The following is a 24,327-nucleotide window of genomic DNA, read 5'->3' as shown; positions in this document are numbered from 1 at the left end:
TATGCATGTGTGACTGATCTATGGTGTTTGCAGTCTCAATGATTTTTCTACTTGAAGAAGTAGGAATGGCATTAATTGCTTGGGGCAAAAATTAACTACATATTTTATACAAATGATGAGTGACTCAGATGGAAGAATTCAATGCCTAGCCAATTGAAGTTATCAACGGAGACCGTAATTATGACCTCTGTGTGCGGCAGATGCTTCACATAGATTGTTAGCTACAATTCTGAGAAAGAATTATTTCAAGACTGTAACAGATTCTGTACAAAATCTAGTCAGCCAGACTTCCAGCATGAATGGAGAAGAAGCTCACCAGGCCCCACTCCTAACTGAGAAACTAAGGGTAGTCCGTATCTACTGAGGAACCAGTCAATTTGTGTAGAGGGATTGATGAATTGGTTAATAGTAGGCTGCCCATGTTCCAATAAGTAGCCCCACATCCACACAGAAAGCAAGTAATAATTAGATTCAATGGGTTATGAAAAACAAAAAGAAATAAAAATAAAAGGAAGAAGAGGACTGAAAAATTTTAGGGAGACATATTGAAGTAGGGAGAAATGTCAGATGGGTATCCTGAAAAAAATTCTTTTGTCCTTGTTGAAGACACAGCATGGGTATTTAGGTATTTTTAATAGAATTACATAGAGAGGGACTGCCTTCCACCAAATTGGAATGATTTAGGTTAATTCCAGTTGTATATCTATCTTCATCCATTTTCTTAAATTACTTCCTGGTGTCATGCACATGCATATTTGCAGTACGTTTTCAAGTAACAATTTTAGGAATAAATGAACATATTTGTGTGTGTATGAATGAATGAATGAAAAGTTTAAGATGGTTTATTTCCCAGAAATGTTCATGGGAAAACATCCTCTGTTGTTGGTATGTATATGAAAAAGGATTACAATATGCAGTAGAAGTTTTGATATAAATATTAAGCTAGGGAAGAACAGATAAAAATGATTGTGTCATTAATGAAAGAACTCTACCTTAGGAATCTATGTGGACAATGGTATATTGGACAATGTTTTGTATTTATAATTCATACAAAATTACTTATATTCTATGTGACTTGAACCTCATCTTGAATAAATGGGCCTTGAAAATGTATTCTGTTCACCGCACTTTGAAAATCAATCAAACATGAAATTGGTGCTCAGACAATGTGCATGCAAATAAAATCATATATAGTCCAGGATCATTACTATTCTATTATTGTATGTGCCTGAAAACTGCAAGTGCTTATAGTATCATCTAATTTTCTGTTAATAAAATATATTGCCTCATTAATATTTCTAAAAATAGAATATTTTAAAAATTATATGTGCCGAAGGGATAACTCATTACACCTTTGGACCTTATATTTATAATATCACATTTTGTGGGTCTTCTATTTTCCTTCCATAAGTGTATGTAATGTGTGATTTTTTTCCTCTCGGGGATTGAATTTTCCTCAGCAATTGAATCAAGATAATCAGAAGCATAAAGACTTTATGAATAATCTCATGTGTACTGGAATCTGAAAAATATCAACTGTTGTGTTATACCTGGAATGCAATATCCTGTGATGGGAGATTATGAGAATAAAGGGATGATAATTGTTTTGTGGTATTCACTTGACTCTCACCTGTCCCCAATAGAAAGTCTATACATGCACATGACTGTATTAGGCTGTGTCAGCTGTTAAGTCAGCTCAAAAGATAGAGTTGAAATCATCTAAAAACACAATATTTGGAAGTTAAGTGATATGGATCAACTATTAGCTAACATGATTTAGACGCATTTTTTCTTTTCTTCTTTTTAATTTCTTTTTACTGATGCTGAGGCAGAACTCAGAGCTGTGAGTATGTGATGCAATCGCTCTACCATTGAAGGGTATTCCCAGACCCCCTCAACATTCCACTTTCTTTACATGCAGTGTAGACCTGCATTATTATCAGGTTCATTCTAAGATTAGAATGTCTGGGGCCAGAGTCTATATAAAGATTTAAATATTTTAAATATATGAAATACACATTTAAAAGTCATAAAATTCAGCAGAAGTTTATAACAGCAAATTTTGCTAAATAACCTAAAAAAATCAGTATTCAGGCTTGGGTTGATTGATATTTCTGTGGTCTGGAATCCTATGGAAAGTTGTGATATTAAGGGGAAAAGTATCTCTAAGGTTCCACAGTGCTCTGCCATGGTCTTGTGCCCTGTGGATTGCTCATCTTTCCCCTCAAGGGCAGTATCTACTTTGCAACTTCGTTGGGGCTTGACAAGGGTACAGTCCTTTATCATAATCAGTCTGTCCTGACAGAAATCCTCTGAGATAAGAAATTATATATTTGAACTACCATAGAAGGGAGTAAAACAGTATCAGAGACCCAGGTGAGATCACTGTCTACTTGATAACTAGAATTTTCTTGCATTGTTGGAAGTTTACAAAAAGACTTGTCTGAATAGTCAGAACCAGGCTTTGTATTGAATGCATGATTGAAGGTGGGGTTTAAATGACTCAACAAGACCCAAGATAAGTGATAAACAGGTAATTATTAGGGAAGTACTTACACAAATAATAGTGAACAACTCTCATAGTCTTTCTGCTTCTAGAAGATTCAGTCTCTGTTCTTCCAATGCTCTCATCATGACCGAAGAGAGGGAGCCACCATTCCTGTACCATACAGTGGTCACATCTGCAAACCTGAAGCCATGCCCATAGGAGTTGACTACCAATACAAGTTCTTTGGCAAAGCCAGTTTCCACTGCATATGGGCATATTTGAGATTAAATTCAACATATTTGAGAAACTTACAAAATTCTACTGAAATTCATGTTGTTTTATATAATTTATTCTGTGATGTTCAATTTTATAATGAGTTAAGTTTGTGCTTATACATATAATAAACCTAATTTCTCAAATATGCTGAATCAAAAGTCAGATATGATCATGAACTAACTTTATTTTTTAGAGCTAAATTGCCTTAGGATTTGATGACATATTTCAAATTAATCAGTGAATATACCTCAATTCACTATGTAATTTTACATCTCAGATAAATGATATATTTTTTGTTTTCTTGGGGTTTTTTTGTTTGTTTTGTTTTTCAAGGCAGGGCTTCTCTGTGGCTTTGGAGGCTGTCCTAGAACTTGTTCTGTAGACCAGGCTAGTCAGGAACTCACAGAGATCTGCCTACTTCTGCCTCTCGAGTGCTGGGATTAATGGTGTGCACCACCACTGTCCTAACTATACATTAAATAAATGAGTTTTGCACTTCAATTTTACTTCAGTAAAGTAAGTTACACTCCCAATAAATTATTGGTTTATTGATTTTTAACCCATAATTTAGTTCTAAAAATACTTGAGAATTCTCTTGAGAACTATACTTTATGTACATTTGTATATGATTTTTTTAGTTTAAATTAGAAACAATCTTGCTTCACATATCAATCCCAGCTTCCTATCCCACCCCTCTTCCCTTGGCCCTCCACCAGATCCACAGACCCCCGAGCCAATCCTCACACTGTTCCCTAGGGAGGGTGAAGCCCTCCATGGGGGAATCTCCAGAATTTGTCATTTCATCTAGGGCAGGGCCTAGGCCCTCCCCCATGTATCCAGGCTGAGAGAGCATCCCTTCATGTGGAATGGGCTCCCAAAATTCATTCGTTTGCCATGGTAAATATTGGTCTACTACCCAAGGCCCCAGAGATTGCCAAGGCTTCCTTGCTGATACTAGATTTAGGGGGTCCGGATCAGTCCCATGCTGGCCTCTCAGCCATATGTCTGGGGTTCAAGAGTTGCCCCTTGTCAGCTCAGCTGTTTCTGTGGGTTTCACCAGCATGGTCTTGAGCCCTTTGCTCACTTCTCCTTCTCTGTCACAGGGTTCCAGGATTCATCTCAGTATTTAGCTGTGGGTATCTGTTTCTGCTTCCATCAGTCACTGGATGAAGCTTTGGCAGTGAGATTATAGGCTGGCACTCTCCTGATCTGAGTCTATAATCCATATATGAGGGAATACATTTCATGTTTGTCTTACTGTGACTGGGTTACCTCATTCAGGATGGTTTCTTCTAGTGCCACCACATCCATTTGTTTATTTTTCTGCTGAGTAGTATTCCATTGTATAAATGTGCCACATTTTCTTTAGCTACTCTTCACTTGTGGGGTATCTAGGTTGCTCCAGGATCTGGCTATTCCAATAATGTTACTAAGAACACAGTGGAACAGACATTTGTATGAATGTGCATCTTTTGGGTATATGTCTAAGAGTAAAATTGCTGGGTCTTGTGGTAGACTGAGTCCCATTTTCCTGAGGAATCTCCATACTGATTTCCAAAGTGGCTGTATGAGTGGGCAATCCCACCAGCAGTGGAGAAGTATTCCCCTTTCTCCACATTCTCTCCAGCATAAGCTGTGATAGGTGTTTTTTTATTCTAGCCATTCTGTCAGGGGTAAGATGATTTCTCAGAGTTGTTTTGATTTCCATTTCCCTAATAGCTAAGGATGATGAGCACTTTCTCAAGTGTCTGTCAGCCATTTTATACTCCACTATTGAGAATGGCAGCCCAGACTACTATACCCAGCAAAGCTTTCAATCACTATAGATGGAGAAAACAAGATGTTTCATGACAAAATCAGATTAAAAAATACATATCAACTAACCCAGCCTCACGGAAAGTTCTGGAAGGAAAACTCCAACCCAAGGAAGTTAACTGCAATCAGAAAAACATAGGCAATAGATAATCCCACTTTACCAACAGCCAAAAGAAAAAAGGGATGGAAATCTACATACAATTCTAACAACAACAATCATTTCAAAACAAATAAGAATGAGCAATCAATGGTCATTAATATCCCTCAATATTAATGGTATTAACTCATTCATAAAAAGACACAGGCTAACAGAATGGATTCGAAGACAGAAACCATCCTTCTACTGCATACAAGAAACACACCTCAGATTCAAAGACAGATGTTATCTCAGAGCTAAGGGTTGAGAAAAGATTTCCAATCAAATGGACCCAAGAAACAAGCAGGGGTAACAATCTTAGTATCTAACAATTTAGACTTTAAACTAAAATCAATCAAAAGAGATAAAGGAGGTCATTTTAGGAGAAATCAACCAAGATGAAGTCTCAATTCTGTACCTCTATGCCCCAAATAAAAAGGCATCCAAGTTCATAAAAGAAATACTACTCAAACTCAAATAACATATAAAACCTCACACACTTACATTGGGATATTTCTGTACTTTATATTTCTTTTATGGGTTGGATTTATGCATTAGTCTAATATATTATTTAGCCTATCTAGTTTAAAAGTGAGAAAAACAAAATCTGTCAACAAAGCAGCTTAGAATAATGATTTATTTTAGTAAAATATATAATTATATTCCACTATCATAATTGTGCATATTATGCTCAATGTGAGCACAAAACGAGTCATCTATCATGTACAATTAAATATGGAATTAATTATATACAAAATTATGAAAGATTTTCAGATTTATTATACAAATACATTCTTCATATATTTATCAAGAAAGTCAAATATTAATTTGGATCACCTCTGTTCTGAAAGAATAGTTTCAGATTTCATAATAAATGTTTTAACACATATATGTGTGAGTGTGTGTTTAAACTCTATTAATGCTAGACAAAGGCTTTTCATTTATGTACATAACTGTTTCTACAACAAAGATGATTTTCTCTGCATATTAGAATTCTCTGAAAATGTCTTTAAAAAGCTGGGAAGTATGGAGGTAGAGATGGAAGCTATCCTGCAGTCCATAGCACCTGTGTAACATAGTGAAAACTGATTTTAGTGGGCACATGTGTTAGAGGATTACTAGGAGGTCCTCTAAATTGTGTTCCATTTGTTTAAATCATCTGACAAAAAACTACTAGGCTACTGCAATTATCATAAGATTATTCACATTGTTATTATTTAATATAGCTAAGTCAATTGTAGTAAAGTTACTATTTGATGAGGAGAAAAATCTACCTGAAAAACATATCAAATGTTACACAAACATTCTATCATTAATAGAGTATGCAGGCTAGTTTTATGTCAACTTGGCACAGACTAGAGAACCCAAGAAGAATGAATCTTAATTGAAGACATGCCTCAATAATTGGGCTGTAGGTAAGCCTGCAGAACATTTTCTTTTTCTTTTTTTTTTTAATTTTATTTTCCAGTTTAAATTTAGATAAGAAACGAGGTTGCTTCACAAGTCAGTTCCAGGTCCCTCTCCCATTCCCTCCCCTCCTCCCGTGCCCTCTCCCCAACACCCCCCCGTTATCCCCTCATTTCCCCAGGGAGGGTGAGGCCCTCCATGGGGGTGTGCATAGTCTGCCATTTCATATAGGACAGGGCCTAGACCCTTCCCCAAGAGTTCAGGGTGAGAGTGCACCTCACATTGTTCTATGGGAGTCCAAAGTCCCTGTGTATACTTGGGATGGGTACTGATCTGCTGCCCAAGGCTCAATAGATTCCCTAGGCCTCTTCACTGACACCCAGATTCAGGGGGTCTTGATCAGTCCCATGCTGGATTCCCAGGCTTATGCCTGGGATTCAAGAGTTAACCTTTGTCTGGTCAGCTGTTTCTGGAGGTTAAACCAGCCCAGTCTTAATCCCTTTGATCATCAGCCTTCCCTCTCTGTTACTGGCTTTCTTGAGTTCAGCTCAGCACTTAACCAAGGGTATCTGCCTCTTCTTCGATCAGCCACTAAATAAAGTTTCTGTTTCCCAGACTCTCTGGCCATAGGATTGTAGGCTGGCACTCCCCAGATCTATGTCTAAAATCCATATATGAGAGAGTACATGCCATGTTTCTCTTTTTGTGAATGGGTTACCTCACTCAGGATGTTTTCTTCTAGTGTCATCCATTTGCCTGCGAATCTCATGATTCCATTATTTTTTTCTGCTGAATAGTACTCCATTGTGTAGATGTACCACATTTTCTCTATCCACTCTTCGGGTGAGGGACATCTAGGTTGCTTCCAAGTTCTGACTATTACAAATAAAGCTGCTATGAACACAGTGGAACAGACATCTTTGTTGTATGAATGGGCATCTTTTGGATATATGCCTAAGAGTGGAGTTGCTGGGTCTTGTGGTAGGTTTATTCCCATTTTTCTGAGGAATCTCCATACTGATTTCCAAAGTGGCTGAACCAGTTGGCACTCCCACCAGCAATGGAGGAGTGTCCCCCTTTCACCACATCCTCTCCAGCATAAATTGTCATTGGTGTTTTTGATTTTAGCCATTCTGACAGTAGTGAGATGGTATCTCAGAGTTGTTTTGATTTGCATTTCCTGGATGGCTAAGGATGTTGAGCACTTTCTCAAGTGCCTCTCAGCCATTTTAGACTCCTCTATTGTTAACTCTCAATTTAGTTCTGCAGCCCACTTTTTAATTGGGTCCTTTGCTGTTTTGGAGACTTGCTTCTTGAGTTCTTTGTAGATTTTGGAGATCAACCCTCTCTCAGATGTGGGATTAGTGAATATTTTTTCCCATTCTGTGGCCTGCCTTTTTGTCTTGCTGACTGTGTCCTTTGCCTTACAGAAGCTTCTCAGTTTCAGTAGGTCCCATTTATTAATTGTTGATCTCACTGTCTGTGCTACTGGTGTTATGTTCAGGAAGCTGTCTCCTGTACCAATTCGTTCAAGGGTACCACCCACTTTCTCTTCTAAGAGGTTCAGTGTGGCTGGATTTATGTTGAAGTCTTTGATCCATTTGGACTTAAGTTTTGTGAATGGCGATAAACATGAATCGATCCGCATTCTTCTACATGCTAGTCTCCAATTATGCCAGCACCATTTGTTGAAGATGCTTTCTTTATTCCATTGTATATTTTTAGCTTCTTTGTCAAAGATCAGATGTTCGTACGTGTGTGGGTTAATACCCGGATTTTCAATTCGATTCCATTGGTCTACCTATCTATTTTCGTGTCAATACCAAGCTGTTTTCAGGACTATAGCTCTATAATAGAGCTTGAGGTCAGGGATGGTGATGCCTCCGGACATTGCCTTGTTGAACAGGGTTGTTTTGGCTATCCTGGGTCTTTTGTTTTTCCATACAAAATTGATTATTGTTCTTTCAAGGTCTGTGAAGAATTGTGCTGGGATTTTAATGGGGATAGCATTGAATCTGTAGATTGCTTTTGGCAGGATTGCCATTTTTACTACATTGATCCTACCTATCCAAGAGCATGGGAGATCTTTCCATTTTCTGAGGGCTTCTTTAATTTCTTTCTTTAAAGATTCAAAGTTCTTACGATACAGGTCTTTCACTTGTTTGGTTAGCGTTACCCCAAGGTATTTTATGTTGTTTGTGGCAATTGTAAAGGGTGATGTTTCTCTGATTTCACTTTCAGCCTTTTTATCATCTGTATATAGTAGGGCTACTGATTTTCTTGAGTTGATCTTGTAGCCTGCCACTTTGCTGAAGGTGTTAATCAGCTGTAAGAGTTCCCTGGTAGAGTTCTTTGGGTCATTGATGTAAACTATCATATCGTCTGCAAACAGTGAAAGTTTGACCTCTTCCTTCCCAATTTGTATCCCCTTGATCCCCCTTTGTTGTCGTATGGCAATAGCTAGAACTTCAAGTACCATGTTAAAAAGGTATGGAGAAAGTGGACAGCCTTGTTTTGTTCCTGATTTTAGAGGAATTGCATTGAGTTTCTGTCCATTTAGTTTGATGTTGGCTGTTGGTTTACTGTATATGGCTTTTATTATGTTTAAGTATGTCCCTGTTATCCCAGATCTCTCCAAGACCTTTATCATGAAGGGGTGTTGGATTTTGTCAAAGGCTTTTTCAGCATCTAGTGAGATGATCATGTGATTTTTGTTTTTCAGCTTGTTTATATGGTGGATTACGTTGATGGATTTTCGTATGTTGAACCATCCCTGCATCCCTGGGATGAAACCTACTTGATCGTGGTGAATGATTGTTTTGATGTGTTCTTGGATCCGATTTGCCAGTATTTTATTGAGTATTTTTGCATCAATGTTCATGAGGGATATTGGTCTGAAGTTCTCTTTCTTAGTTGTATCTTTGTGTGGCTTGGGGATCAAGGTTATTGAAGCCTCATAGAAAGAGTTTGGCAAAGACCCTTCTGCTTCTATTGTGTGGAACACTTTCAGAAGAATTGGTATAAGCTGTTCTTTGAATTTCTGGTAGAATTCTGCACTGAGGCCGTCTGGACCTGGACTTTTTTTTGGTTGGGAGACTTTTGATGACAGCTTCTATTTCCATAGGGGTTATAGGTCTATTTAAATTGCTTATCTGTTCTTGATTTAGTTTTGGCAATTGATAGCTGTCCAGGAAGTCATCCATTTCCTTTAAATTTTCGAATTTTGTGGAGTACAGGTTTTCAAAGTATGACCTAATGATTCTCTGGATTTCCTCAGAATCTGTTCTTATGTCCCCCTTTTCATTTCTAATTTTGTTAATTTGCGTGTTCACTCTCTGCTGTTTGGTAAGGTTTGTCTATCTTGTTGATTTTCTCAAAGAACCAACTCGTCGTTGCATTGATTCTTTGTATTGTTTTCCTGGTTTCTACTTTATTGATTTCAGCCCTCAATTTGATTATTTCCTGGCGTCTACTCCTCCTGGGGGAGTGTGCTTCTTTGTGTTCTAGAGCTTTCAGCTGTGATGTTAATTCTCTGGTATAACTGTTCTCCTGTTTTTTCATGTGAGCACTTAGTGCTATGAACTTCCCCCGTAGCACTGCTTTCAAAGTGTCCCATAGGTTTGGGTATGTTGTGTCTTCATTCTCATTGAATTCGAGGAAGTCTTAAATTTCTTTTTTTATTTCCTCCCTGACCCAGGGATGGTGCAGTTGAGCATTATTCAATTTCCATGAGTTTGTAGGTTTTCTGCAATTTGTGTTGTTGTTGAATTCTAATTTTAAAGCATGGTGGTCTGATAAGATGCATGGAGTTATTCCAATTTTTTTGTAGCTGCTGAGGTTTGATATGTTGCCAAGTATGTGGTCGATTTTTGAGAAGGTTCCATGTGGTGGTGAGAAGAAGGTATATTCTTTTTTATGTGGATGAAATGTTCTATAGATATCTGTTAATCCCAGTTGGGTCATTACTTCTATTAGACCTTTTGCTTCTTTGTTGAGTTTCTGTTTGGTATTCCTGTCTAGTGGTGAGAGTGGTGTGTTGAAGTCTCCCACTATAACTGTGTGGGGCTTTAGATGAGGTTTAAGTTCTAATAATGTTTCTTTAACGAATGTGGATGCCTTTGTATTTGGGGCATAGATGTTCAGGATAGACACTTCATCTTGGTGGGTTTCACCTGTGATGAGTATGTAATGACCTCCTTCATCTCTTTTGATTGATTTTATTTTAAAGTCTAGTTTGTTAGATATTAGGATTGCTACCCCTGCTTGTTTCTTGGGTCCATTTGATTGAAAAATTTTTCCCAACCTTTAACTCTCAGGTAATGTCTGTCTTTAAGGGTGAGGTGTGTTTCTTGTATGTAGCAGAAGGAAGGGTTCTGTCTTCGAATCCATTCTGCTAGTCTGTGTCTTTTTATGGGTGAGTTAAGACCATTAATATTGAGGGATATTAATGACCATTGGTTGCTCATCCTTCTTTGATTTGCGATGGTTGTTGGTGGTGGAATTATGTGTGGAATTTCACCCCTTTGTTCTTTTGGCTGTTGGTAGAGAGGGATTCTCTAATGGTTATGTTTTTCTGGTTGTAGTTAGCTTCCTTGGGTTGGAGTTTTCCTTCCAAAATTTTCTGTAGGGCTGGGTTAGTAGACACATACTACTTGAATCTAGTTTTGTCATGGAATATCTTGTTTTCTCCGTCTACAGTGATTGAGAGCTTTGCCGGGTATAGTAGTCTGGGCTGGCATCCATGGTCTCTTAGTGTAGGTAGAATATCTATCCAGGACCTTCTGGCTTTCAGCGTTTCCATGGAGATATCAGTTGTAATTCTTATAGGTCTTTATATGTTACTTGACCTTTTTCCTTAGCTGCTCTTAATATTCTTTCTTTATTCTGTATGTTTGGGGTCTTGATTATTATGTGGCGAGGGGATATTTTTTGTGGTCCATTCTATTTGGTGTTCTGTAGGCTTCTTGTACCTTCATTGGCATGTCTTTCTTAAGGTTGGGAAAGTTTTCTTCTATGATTTTGTTGAATATGCCTTCTGCCCCTTTGAGGTGGATTTCTGCTCATTCTTCTATACCTATTATTCTTAGGTTTGGTCTTTTCATGGTGTCCCATATTTCCTGGATGTTTTGTGTTAAGGATTTGTTGGATTTAAGGTTTTCTTTGGTTGATAAATCCATTTCTCCTAGCGTATCTTCAACACTTGAGATTCTCTCTTCCATCTCTTCTATTCTGTTGGTAATGCTTGTATTGGTAGTGCCTGACTGTTTGTCCAGCTTTTCTATTTTCTGCCTTTCTTCAGATTGTGTTTTTTTAATGACTCTATTTCAGTTTTCAACCCTTGCAGTGTTTGCATTGCTTCTTGCAATTTTCTGTTTATCTGTTCGTCCGTTTGTTGCCTTTTATGAATTTTTTGGTTTGTTCTTTCTTCCATTTCTTGCATTTTTTGGTTTGCTTTTTGTTCCATTTCGAACATTTTCTTAATTAATGTTCAATGTGAGAGGGCCCAGTCCATTTTGGGTGGTGCCAACCTTGGGCCAGAGATCCTAGGTTCTGTAAGCAAGTCACAAGGAACAAGGCAGTAAGTAGTACTCCTACCTGGCTTCTATATCACCTCCTTTAATTCATGATCTTTCTTGAGTTCCTGCCCTGACTCATTTTTATGATGTATTATTATGTGGAAGTGTAAACAAAATAATACCTTTTATCCTCAAGTTGATTTTTGTCATGGTGTTTTATCACAGCAATAGTCACCCTAAAGGTAGACAGGAGGAGACATAGATTCTTTCCTAACAAGCAAAGTATAATTATGTATAATACATATGTGTATGAAGAAAATTTTTAATAAGATATTAGAGAAAGTTTCAGAAATGTTATTAAATGATATGATTGAATAAACCTAAAGAATATTGATTGAAATTACAGGAAGTTCTCAGAACACTGGCAATGCATTACTCGTCAGATACCCCTTCACATTTAGACTAGATGATTTCTGTCCCTTGTTGATGGTCCTCTGGGGTTTGCTATGAAATAAGTGATATTATTTTTATGTGCAATTAGCTAATTGGGAAATATTTTAGTATAATTGAAAATCATATTAAGGTATCTGGGAAGAGTTCATAATTGGAACTCATAAAACTGCCAGGGTTACATTCAAGAATAAGAACAAATGAATATAGACAAAGCCTTTCATAAAATATTTTAAATGGCTTGAAGCAAATTACAATTACATTTTACTAGAGCAAAAAATAAGGAAATTGATTAGCAATTCTCTCTGTGCCATCTTTTCATATTAATAACAAATAAAAATAGAGAACTTTTGTAAGTAATGGTAAAAGTTTCTTTTAGGATAATCCACTATTATAAAACACATAAAATTATGCCATGTTTCTTAAATTGTCTTCCCTGAAAAAATCAACTCACACTACCTGCACCATGATGATTGTCAGAAAGATTGACAATACACTAATGCATAATAAACTAAGAACCATGAAGACTGTCAGTTTGAAGGGAAATGCTATAGGGTTAGCTTTAATAATGATTGGGAAAGTGTTATATATGGAAACTAAATCTTCTGGTAATGAGTGATTTATCTAATGTTACAAAACAAACAAAGATATAATTTTCAGAAGTAAAAGCAAAACTTAAAACTAAATGTTTACACCACACACATGAAATAGCAATTAGTCTCCACATTGAAAACATTTGTTGTGTTGTTGTATGTTTGAAATTCTAGCACCTGGATGGGTAAAATGGATATGTCGTGAACTTAAGGCCTGCTGGAGTTACAAAAAAAAGACCTCTCACAACAAACCAAAGAGAAAAGCACCACCATTGGGCAACATCTATCCTTTGCTGGCTCTTTTCCTTACTTGCTCTTTCTCACCTATCATCTATCTATCTATCTATCTACCTACCTACCTACCTACCTACCTATCTATCTATCTATATATCTATATATGTATATCATCTAACTATCATCCAGAAATCTATCATCTAATCTAATCTATCTATATATCATTAATCTATATAGCATCTTTTTATCATCTCTCTATAAATATATGTATGTAGTAGGAATGAATGCATGCATGTATGTATGCATATATGTATGTATATATCTATTGATCTATATATATCTTTCTATCCATCAAATATCTACCTACAGTCAGTTGCTATGCTTTATCTCCCCAGTCTCTTGCAGTAGTTTAATCTTCAAGGGCACTTATTATTATATTAATGGTATTTACAGGGTAGAATTTTATTCTGACTGTGTCGTTTAAAAGTAAGTCCTTTTGGGAGCTGCTTAGTCTATTATAGAAGGAATCATGGTTTAACATTAAATCCTAGTGGATTTATAAGAAGGAAAAATAGCAGAAGACAAATACAAGCATTTCTTTTTAGTATGATACAACAAAGGGAGTTCTTGCTAGATATGACACCATACTTGTACTTCTAGACTAAAAACCTACAATGTAAATCAAGTTTTTTCTGTCTGAATTTGACTGCATAGAGTATTCTGTTATAATAACAACTACAATGGTGATTTTTCTGCAAGACATACCCATTGATGTAATAATGGTACAAATTCTATGAGTGACAAGTGATTTGATTGGATTTAAACAATATAGACTATTGTTGCCTCCCAGAAGATGAAGGTAAACCTCTATTTCCTGAGACATCATGTACCTGTAACACAAGACTCAGGAAGATTAATGATGAGTATGACTTATAAACATTCTCAAGTACTAAGAAAGTCTAACTTATACTAGGAAACTACAATACATTATATATCAGAAATCTAGTCTTTCATAGTATTTGAAGGTGCCAAATGAGGAAAGCAATCAATAGTCCTATCTGGCTATGATACCTGTGAACTTCAACAATGACCAACATAGGCACTTATATCTTGGTAGTTATCAACAACATTCTAATTGAGTATAAAGCCTATTCAACAGGAGAGTCACACCTAGTACTGCAAAACTAGCCAACTACCTATGGCTAGTGATGTAATGGATCTTAGAATAGAATGTGTTGCTGTCACTTTCATAAACCAGTACAGTTCCTAACTATATTCTAAATACTTATCTTTATATCTCCAGTTAAGGGTCCCCTTCCATTTCATCATAGGATCTTAATTTTGTTATGGAAAGGAAACCATTATAGGAAGTTACACTGGTCAAAAATGCAATGAACACCTGACTATGGATTACCTATCTCCAGTTGATACATTTACAGTACAACTCCTATACCTAAGCTTCAGGGAATATCACAGGGTGGTAGAGACTGTAAGCGCCAGAGGATTGGGAAATCTGCTAGGTTGCATCTCCTAGACATGAAAAACTACCTACAAGAAATGTCAAAAATGTGGCTGCTCAAACAAGCCCTGGACAATTCCAACACCAGTTGACATCCTAATGTGGATGAAGGCAATTTTTCTGGACCCAACCCCTAGACTAAGTGTTATAAGAAATTATTGACTACTGATAAAGGAAGAATTAGTCTTCTTCCAGAAGAGGAACCCTTCACATAGTTATCCAATAACAAGTGGTAAGCCCTAAAAATGTATAATGTAAGCAGCATTAGAGTCAGTACAATATAAATATGTTGTGATTTTAATAAGGGGGAATTGTATGAGAGGGACTGCAGAGAATGATGCAATTATATTTAATTAAAATACATTAAAACTGACAATATCACAAATAGAAATAATTTTTACATAAAATGAAAATTTTTATACAGTAAAAAATTCAACAGAGTGAAGCAACAACCTAATATTCTTTGAATGAAAGAAATAATATCAAACATGTATAAGGAAAACATAAAATTTAACAAAAAGCTATAGGAAAGTAAAAGGCCAGTAATTATGTGAAAAAATTCTATCAGGAAAATGCAAATTAAAACAATAATAAAATGCAATATCATCCCTAGTCACAAAGCTACTATAAAACAACAACACATATTTGTAAGGATATGAATAATTTTTATCGATGTTGTTGGAATGTATACTAGTATTTTAATTATGGAGTGTCCTAGTTACTTTCTATTGCAGTGATAAGAAACACTGACCTAAATAAACTTGGGAAGGAAAGAATTTATTTGGCTTAGAGGTTATGGCCCACCACCAGGGAAGTTCAGACAAGAACTGAAGGGAGAAAGCCAGATGCAGGAATCAAAGCAATACTAAGGAGGAATGCTACTTATTGGTATGCTCAGTTTACTTTTTTGTTATATGACCCAGGACCATCTTTCTACAAATAGCATCGCTTGCAGTGGACTGAGCTATCACAGTGTACATTGCAAACAAATAAAATCAGCACATCAATGACATCTCTGACGCCTAGTTCTACTGTAAAATGATTCATAGTAGATAGATGTGCGGTTAGCCTTGGTCTCAACCTGCAGATGGAGGATAAAACGATGTGTTATATAGAAGGAACGTTATTATTCAGTGTTAAATAAGAATGAAGTCCTTTATTTGCAACAAAATGAAAAGAAGTAGGGATATAAAAGTGGCATATGTCATGAACAGACAAGGAAGTACTACATATGAAAACTAAAAGAAAAATTTGATCTAAACGTAGTATAGTAATAATTAGAGTTTAGGAAAATAGCATGTGGGTTTGGGGAAAAGGAGACTGAATATGATTAATGATTGCTGCATGCATGTGTGGAATTATCACAAAAGTCCATTAATATCAACTACAATGAAAAACTGATGACTGGGAATTGGGAGGAGTGTGGGGCATGGGAACACAGAGTGATTAGATGTACTCAAAACATACTCAGTGTATATGTGTAAGTATCACACTGAATCCCTTTAACATGTATTATTATGTTTATTGAAAATATATGAAATAAAATGCTCAAGTATAGTGGTGAGTGACTATGGCCACTTGGTAACTGTCAACTAGAGTTTTACATAGATTCACATTCATTATGTCCAGAATATTTCATAGTGTTTTGAAACCTAATGGGTGGTATCTGGCACTTGATACATGAGAGACTGAGGTACAAACTACTTGATTCCATGAAATAGGATGAAATATTTGGAAAACCAGTATCAAAATGAATGACTAAATGATGCCTCCAGAAGTTTCTTTATTGTATAGGGTGGTTTTGGCTATCCTGGGTTTTTTTCCATATAAAGGTGAGTATTGTTCTCTCAAGGTCTATGCAGAATTGTACTGGGATTTTGATGGGGATCACATCGAATCTGTAGATTGCTTTTGGCAAGATTGTCATTTATACTATGTTTATCCTACTTATCCAATAGCATGGGAGATCTTTCCACTTTATGATATCTTCTTTTATTTCTTTCTTTAAAGTCTCAAATTTCTTGTTATACAGATCTTTCACTTGTTTGGTTACCGTTACTCCAAGATATTTTGTATTGTTTATGGTTATTGTAGAGGGTGGTGTTTCTCTGATTTCTTTCTTAGCCCATTTATCCTTTATTATATATACCATGAATACTGATTTTTTTAAGTTAATTTTGTATCCTGCTACTATGCTGAAGGTATTTATCAGTTGGAGGAGTTCCCTGGTAAAATTTTTTGGGTCACTCATGTAATCTATCATAACATCTGCAAATAGTGAAAGTTTGACGTCTTCCTTTCCAATTTGTATCCCCTTAATCTCCTTTTGTTGTCTTATTGCTCTAGGAAGAACTTCAAGTACCATATTGAATAAATATGGAGAGAGTGGATAACCTTGTCTTGTTCCTGATTTTAGAGCAATTGCATTGAATTTCTCTCCATTTAGTTTAATGTTGGCTGCCAGTTTGTTGTAATTGCCTTTATTATGTTTAGGTATGTTACTGTTATCCAAGATCTATCCAAGACATTTATTATGAAGGGGTATTGAATTTTGTCAAAGGCTTTTTCAGCATCTAGTGAGATGATCATGTGATTTTTCTTTTTCAGATTTTTTTATATTGTAGATTACATTGATGGATTTTCACATGATAAACGCTTGCTGCATCAGTGGAGTGAAGCCTACTTGAATATGGTAGATGAATTTTATGATGTGTTCTTGGATTAGAATTTCCAGTATTTTTGCAACAATGTTCATGAAGGAGATTGGTCTATATTTCCCTTTTTTTAGTTGTGTCTTTGTGTGCCTTGGTTATCAAGGTGTTGTAGCCTTCTGCTTCTATTGTGTGTTGCAGTTTGAAGAGTGTTGGTATTAGCTCTTCCTTGTATTTCTGATAGAATTCTGCACTGAAACCATTTATCTCTGAGCATTTTCTTTTTTTTTTTTGGTTGGAAGAGCTATCAAGGCTGGGGATATTATTCCGTGGTCTACCATATTCAATATGCTAGACTTGGAACAAGGACTATAGGAAACAAAACCATAATGGAAAATCATAAAGCTTCAGGACATATTGATAATGTTTTCAAATCAGGTCATCAGAAGGTATACAATATGGGACTTGCAAATGAAATTTTACTTTACTAGCTTGGATTAGGCAAAACCCATTCAATGATATTAAGGATGAGTTGGACAATGTTCAGAAGCTCATCATTTTGCTGATTTTCTGTGGTTACCTTTGCTTTTCTGATCATCTTTCTTTTAGGTTTATAATTATTCATTTCTCCTGCTCTTGCTTTTTTAGGATTTTACATAGTCTCATCTTCATGCACAGAATCGTGCTTTGAAACCATGAGAGAGGAGTTTGACACATTCTTTTTTTTGTTTGTTTGTTTTATGAGACAGGGTTTCTCTGTATTGTTTTGGAGGCTGTCGGTCCAGCCTGGCCTCAAACTCACAGAGATCTGCCAGCCTCTGCCTCCCGAGTGCTGGGATTGAAGGCATGTGCCACCACTGCCCGGCGACACATTCTTCATAAATGTCATGTTATATTTTTATTAAATCTTCCTGAAAATAATAGAGTTATTAGGTACATTGCATCAGAGCACAACACTGCATGACAGGAAAATATTTCTTTGACACACTTCAGGATGAGCTAAAGTAGATGTAGTCACAGATAATGAAACTTTTATTTCACAGGATTTATGAATTTTACACACAGTGAGACACTCTAGAGAGCAGTGTAGCCTATGGCTGTTACCTTTATAACATAGAAAGATGGTCATTTAAAAGTTATTTTTCTCCAGCAGCCCTCCAGCCCCCCACCAAGGGAGGAGGAGTGGGAAAGGGAGCTGGGACTGACATGTGAAACAATCATGTTTCTAATTTAAATAAAAACATATATTGAGAAAAAAGTTATTTTTCTTTGGCATATAGAAGTGAGTTGTTGATGATTTATCTGTTGTTGGTAGAGTGCTCCCATTGCAAGCAAAATGCCCAAATGGATTTGACATTTAGTTAGATTTGGAGATCCATTTCACCAGAACTGTTGTCACTTGAGTAAAGCAGCACACTAGAGAAAGATGCCATGTGACAGGTTTCAATCAGAGGGGATTTTTTTTTATTAGGGAAAGGGATCATAAAAAGTGGAAAAGGGAGGGGGTACTGGCCTCAGAGACAGGAGTGGCAGCAGAAGAGAGGAAATAGGGGCACACACACACACACAGAGAAAGAGAGACAGAGAGAGAGAGAGAGAGAGAGAGAGAGAGACAGAGAGAGAGAGAGAGAGAGAGAGACAGAGAGAGAGACAGAGAGAGAGAGGAGAGAGAGAGGAACAGACAGACATAGAGACATGGAGAAAAAGAAAGGTGAGCATGGGTGGTAGGTAGGCAGGGCCCATACATAGTGAATGTACACAGGTGGTGCTCTTCGTGGCTGGAGCTGAGGGTGAATGCTGTCAGAAACCAAAGGAAGGGACAGTGCAGATGCCTGAATACTAACTGTCAGTATGGATGTAGCAAAGTAATGCATACTGTGGCAAATCTGACGTGCTGAAGTTTCATCTTCTAGAAATATTGATTTATGTGTAGAGTAGGATGACAAAGTGAAGAGATGTCTTCTTGTGTAATTTAAGTGAGAAAAGTCATCGTATAGTGGTCACGGCTATTTTTTTTACTGTTGTTGATTTTCACCTTTAAAGTTACAGAAGTTGTTGCACAATTGAAGGGGAAAGTAGAAAAAATAAATTTAGAGGCATCTTGAAGCTTCTGGCCTAACTATTGTGGAATTGAAACACAGTTAAAAGAATTTAAGGCTGTGCATTGATAAAGAAGCCACTGCCACTCCAGAGTAGGAGTCTTTCCAGTGTTAGGGAAACTCTGGCAAGGGCATTAGTTGATTAAGCTGCATTGGCAGGTGAAATAGGTATCTCTTTATGTGGATTGAGGGGGCAATGGCTGGAGAAATTTGGAGCAGCCCAAAGTGAGAGCTTGGGCAGCAAGCACAGGAACATTCCATATTGGAAGAACAAGTGAAAATTCCTTGTAGATTTCCAGTAATGACTTGAGATGATTCTCTTTACTCGAGAAGCTTCAGATGCATCAATGATGGGGATGCCATACAAGGTTTATCATAGGGGAACAGAACACCATCATTGTTGACAGATTGGAAAGACTTAAATTTTTGAGCTGCTTAAGACTTGTAATGTACAACAAACAGGTAAGGGACTGAGATGAGCCAGCATGGTCAGTTTCTTCATGCATGTTATCAACAAATAAACTTTATTAAGTACAGATAATCCCTGCATGTCTAAAGCAAACTGTAATGAGTTCAATTATTTTACAATTTCTTTTTGTTGAAGGTATTTGCATTCTGATGGGAACCAGGTTGATATCAATAGCAACAGAACACATAGTTAAAGGAAATCTAATATGATACCTAGAATCCTTTTGATAGTGAAACCATATCCAATATCCCTTATTGACATGCAGATTGCATACAGATATTCAAAAGAGAGGCAAATGGCTCGCAGAGCTGGCTGCAACTGGGATTTTTGCCCTGAAAGTACATTGCCTTCATATATATATTATGATAATCCTATTTTCTTTGTTAGAGTGTTGTAGATTTGGTAAACTATGTAAATGAATAAGGACATTGAAAATAATGTAATATCTAAACATTAATGCACATGGCTTAGGTTTTATTATCAAAGGAAATACAACGTAGTAAGAAAGTACTTAGAGAACTAGTAAGCATTTAACTAACTATCCAAAGTAATAGCAAATGTAGCTCCTCAATAATTCAACTCTTTCCAGGCTATAAATATTGCATTGGTCACTTTAAGTGTTTTGAAGATGTTGCAATCTTTAGTGACAGTGAATGCATCTTAAAATAATGTTTTCCTTTTGCATATTAGTTGATTTGGAGTTAGTTAACCACCATAATTCTATCACTTCATTTTTGTGTCATTTAACTTGTACATCAATAAAATATACTTTCTAAGACACATTTTCTTTGACACAAATTGCTCTTTTAATCTGGGGGTAACTCGATGGTTTCCTAAGTACTCACTCCCTTAAGTGGTTAATTTGTATGCCTTGCTTTTCAGATAAATATAATCAGACCCAGCAGTACATTTAAGAAACTTTGGTTTCTGTCAGTGCTTTGAAAATATTTATTTATTTATGTACACATACATATTTACATATATATGTATATGTACGGTACAAGTATATAACATAGCATATATAAATATATTATATATAATATATACCACATATTAAATATTTATATGTGGATTATATATTATTGCATATGTATAGTGAGAGAGAGAGAGAGAGAGATAGGTGAGCTAAAGATATGGAAATAACAGAAAGATATAATTTGCATGGTGATATAAAAATTGTACCAGACTTAGAAATTCATTCAGAATTTCTAAACTTTTTGTTTTCATACAATATAAATTTATTACACTATGTTATACAACAATAAACAACATAATGAAAAATGAAATACAGTGGCTTTTGGAAAAAATCTAGCCAATAAAAATCACACTTAAATAAAAGTACAAATTCTTATTCTACTCGGGATATAAAGCCATGAATATAGGAATCTTCCATAAACCGAAAAGGGCAGAAATATCTCCTAAATAACTTTTTAGGAAACTTTCACATTTGAAGCTTCACTCTGTAAGAGCTTGAGTAAGATGAATTACCCTTTTCAATTTATCTTTCAGGGTTATCTGGGGCTTTCTATTTAAACTCAGCTGCCTTTAATTAAAGTGGGGAACACTGTGGTCATTATTTCTTCAAATAATTCTTTCCCTTGTTAAAATTATATTGGCAACTAAAATGAGCATGCTTTTCACACTCCTTTGTTTTATATATACGGTCTTCATATTTTCATATTTTTTAACATTATTATAATTATTATTGGTCCATCAATTTTAGTTTCTTTAAACTACCCTAGTTTTTAAAGCTTTCTATGAATTCACTTTTTTTGTAACTAAAACATAACCCATTATACAGCAGAGTTAATATAATTTAATATTAATATTTTTATTTTAATGAAATCACTTATTATATTTTACTGGGAGCTGGGAAACACCACATTATCAACTACTATCTAGAGCATATATTATGTAAAAAGTGGTGACATCAATTCTGGCTGTGGTCACTAAATCTTAATAGAAATTGACAAAACATTTCTTAAAAAGATTTGAGTTTGCTTTCATTATCACAGAAGCAAATTCATGTATTCAAATATTTTAAGAAATGACAAGCCTTAAATGTTAACTCAGTTTATCAAACTTACATGTCTAACTATGTACTACACAAAATTTATGAATAATCAAGTAAATCTGATTACTCCTAATATAACAGATCATACTGAAAGGCAGACATACGAAACATTGAATTTGTAAGATCTTGAGATTTTTTTTACTAAAATTATATGTATATTTTGTGGACCAGTGTGAATTCTCAACAACAAAAATCTTCTAATGTTCAATATAGTTAATGATGAATACAAGGTCCTGAATCTGTATGTTCACTTTTGGCTTATTTTCCAGGAACTCAGTCGTTCAAAAATATCAGACAACTCGAGGATGTATTACTTCCTTGAATATAAATGTACCCCCCAAATAATTTTTATTCCTTCTTTAATTAAAATCATTATCTACTTATCTTTCTTCTTTTTTATTTCCATCTGAGCATGTTTTAAGAGTTGCTTAGAGCCTTTTATTTTTGCATCAATCTTCGTGTGTCTGTGGAATCTCCAGGGATACTATCCCCTGGTGATAAGCAGACATTCTGGGAACTCCAGCAGAATTTAAATCTGGTTTACTAGAATGAAGAAACCTCATGAGAACTGAAAATAAAACAATGTTGTTGCAGTTGCATTACTTTTGTTCAAATAACTTAACATATGTAAAATAAGACTTATTATGAAATAAAGTAAAATAATGACCTCTTCTGAAAATATTTCTTCAGGAAACAGGAAGAGCCCTTTAAAGTACACTCTTGCAAGGATGTATGAAAAATGTAAATAATACCATTTAGCTTGAAAATAAGAAGTTGAATGTGATTTACCAACATGTGATATCATTTCTGTTTTTTCTAAGCAGTAATACATAAATATTTTGTTTTAAAATCCAAAAAACAAAATGTGTGTATTATTTTTCAATATAAGCAAATTATCTTTTAATACTGAAAATTAATGAATGGCATAGAGAATGCAATTAGCAATTCTTTAAAACTCACCTATAAATACTTTACAAAATTATCTAGATGATTATGTAATGATTTATAATTAACAAACACTAGACAAGTATGATATATATATTCAAGTTGCATTATTATTTGCACGAAGAACCTTCGACTTTGGATCTCACATGATGACAAGATCTTGTTAAATTCTGTCCAGTTTAAGCAAGTTATTTTATATCAGAAAATTGCATTACAAGAAATTATATACAATTCTGATAATGTCTATGTGAAAAATTGAGAGTCAGAACAATGGAGTGATGTTACAAAGATTAAACACATCTTTGGTTATTAGTTCTAAACCTACATGTCAAATTAATAGATGCTCAAATATGGTCATAATATATGGGGCAAAAGTGCCAAGAGTAAAACATTTGTATAAGAGAAGTAAGTGATTAGTAGTGAAAATTTTCAAAGAGAGTAGGCATTAAAGTCAAATCAGATAAACTTCTGTGAATCATTAAAGTTGCAATAGAAGACAAATGAAAAGGAGCACACGTTGTAGGATAAAACAGATCAACAAGGAAAAACAGGAAAAAACACAATTACAACACACAAAACAATAGCAAAATGGTCTGAATACTAAAAATTTGACAAGATAATAGTCCATAGTAGGCCTTAAAAGTTTGCTTTAGTGACATCTGCAGACATAGATTTTAATCTTAAGCCTCATTTCTGTTCTATGTATTGTTTCAAATTCATCTGATAAACTTCTTGAAGTAATGTTTTTATTATTCATCTTGTATTTTCAAATCTAATGTTGCAAATTATGCAAGGAAGGAAGACTGAAGGGCTGTAAGGTCAGGCTGTAAACAAGTCTACAGGACATTTCCTTAATTAGTGATTGATGGAGGATAGGTCCATTGTGAGTGGTGGCACCCCTAGGATACTTTATCCCGGGTTTTATAAGCAGGTTGAGCAACCCATGAGGTGTAAACCAGTAGGCAGCAACCCTCCTTGGCCTCTGCATCAGCTGCTGCCTCCAGGTTTTCTCCACTTGAATTCCCGTCCTGATTTCCTTTAGCGACAGACTACAGACGTAGAAATGGAAGCCAAATAAACGCTTTCCTCCAAAAGTTGTTGTTGTTTGGATTTAAAAGTTATTGACATTTTATTTCATTTTCCAATATTACATATTACTGCTAACATTTTAGTTACTAAAATTGGAAAACACTTGAAAATTTTCTTCAAAAATGACAAAGCCATTTTATTCACATTCATATTATACTTGTGAGGAATACCTTTGGCATAGTTTGTTCTTTTTTTTGTGCCTAAAATTGATTGAGTGAAAAATGATGTTTAAAATTCCAGTGTTCACTGAGAACAGCGCTATCATATATAAATTCCTGCTTATGTGTTACAATGAGACTTATGAATATCTAAGTAAATTGAACTTGCATATTTTCTAACTATTACCAAATTATATTTTTCTAGTTTTCCTTTCAATTAGAAACAAGATTGATTGACGACATTCCCAGTTTCCTCTCTCTCACCTCCTCCCTTGCCCCCACTGGCTCCCTATCTCAGCTCCTTTCTGTTCCAGAAGGAGGCCTTCCCTGGGGGATCTTCAAAGTCTGTCATATCTTTGGAGCAGGGCCTAGACACTCCACCATGTGTCTAGGCTGAGAGAGTATCCC

This window comes from Mesocricetus auratus, unplaced genomic scaffold (genome assembly GCF_017639785.1).
Source record: "Mesocricetus auratus isolate SY011 unplaced genomic scaffold, BCM_Maur_2.0 Super-Scaffold_15014, whole genome shotgun sequence".
In the NCBI taxonomy this organism is placed as follows: domain Eukaryota; kingdom Metazoa; phylum Chordata; class Mammalia; order Rodentia; family Cricetidae; genus Mesocricetus; species Mesocricetus auratus.
Note: the sequence above shows the minus strand (reverse complement) of the source record.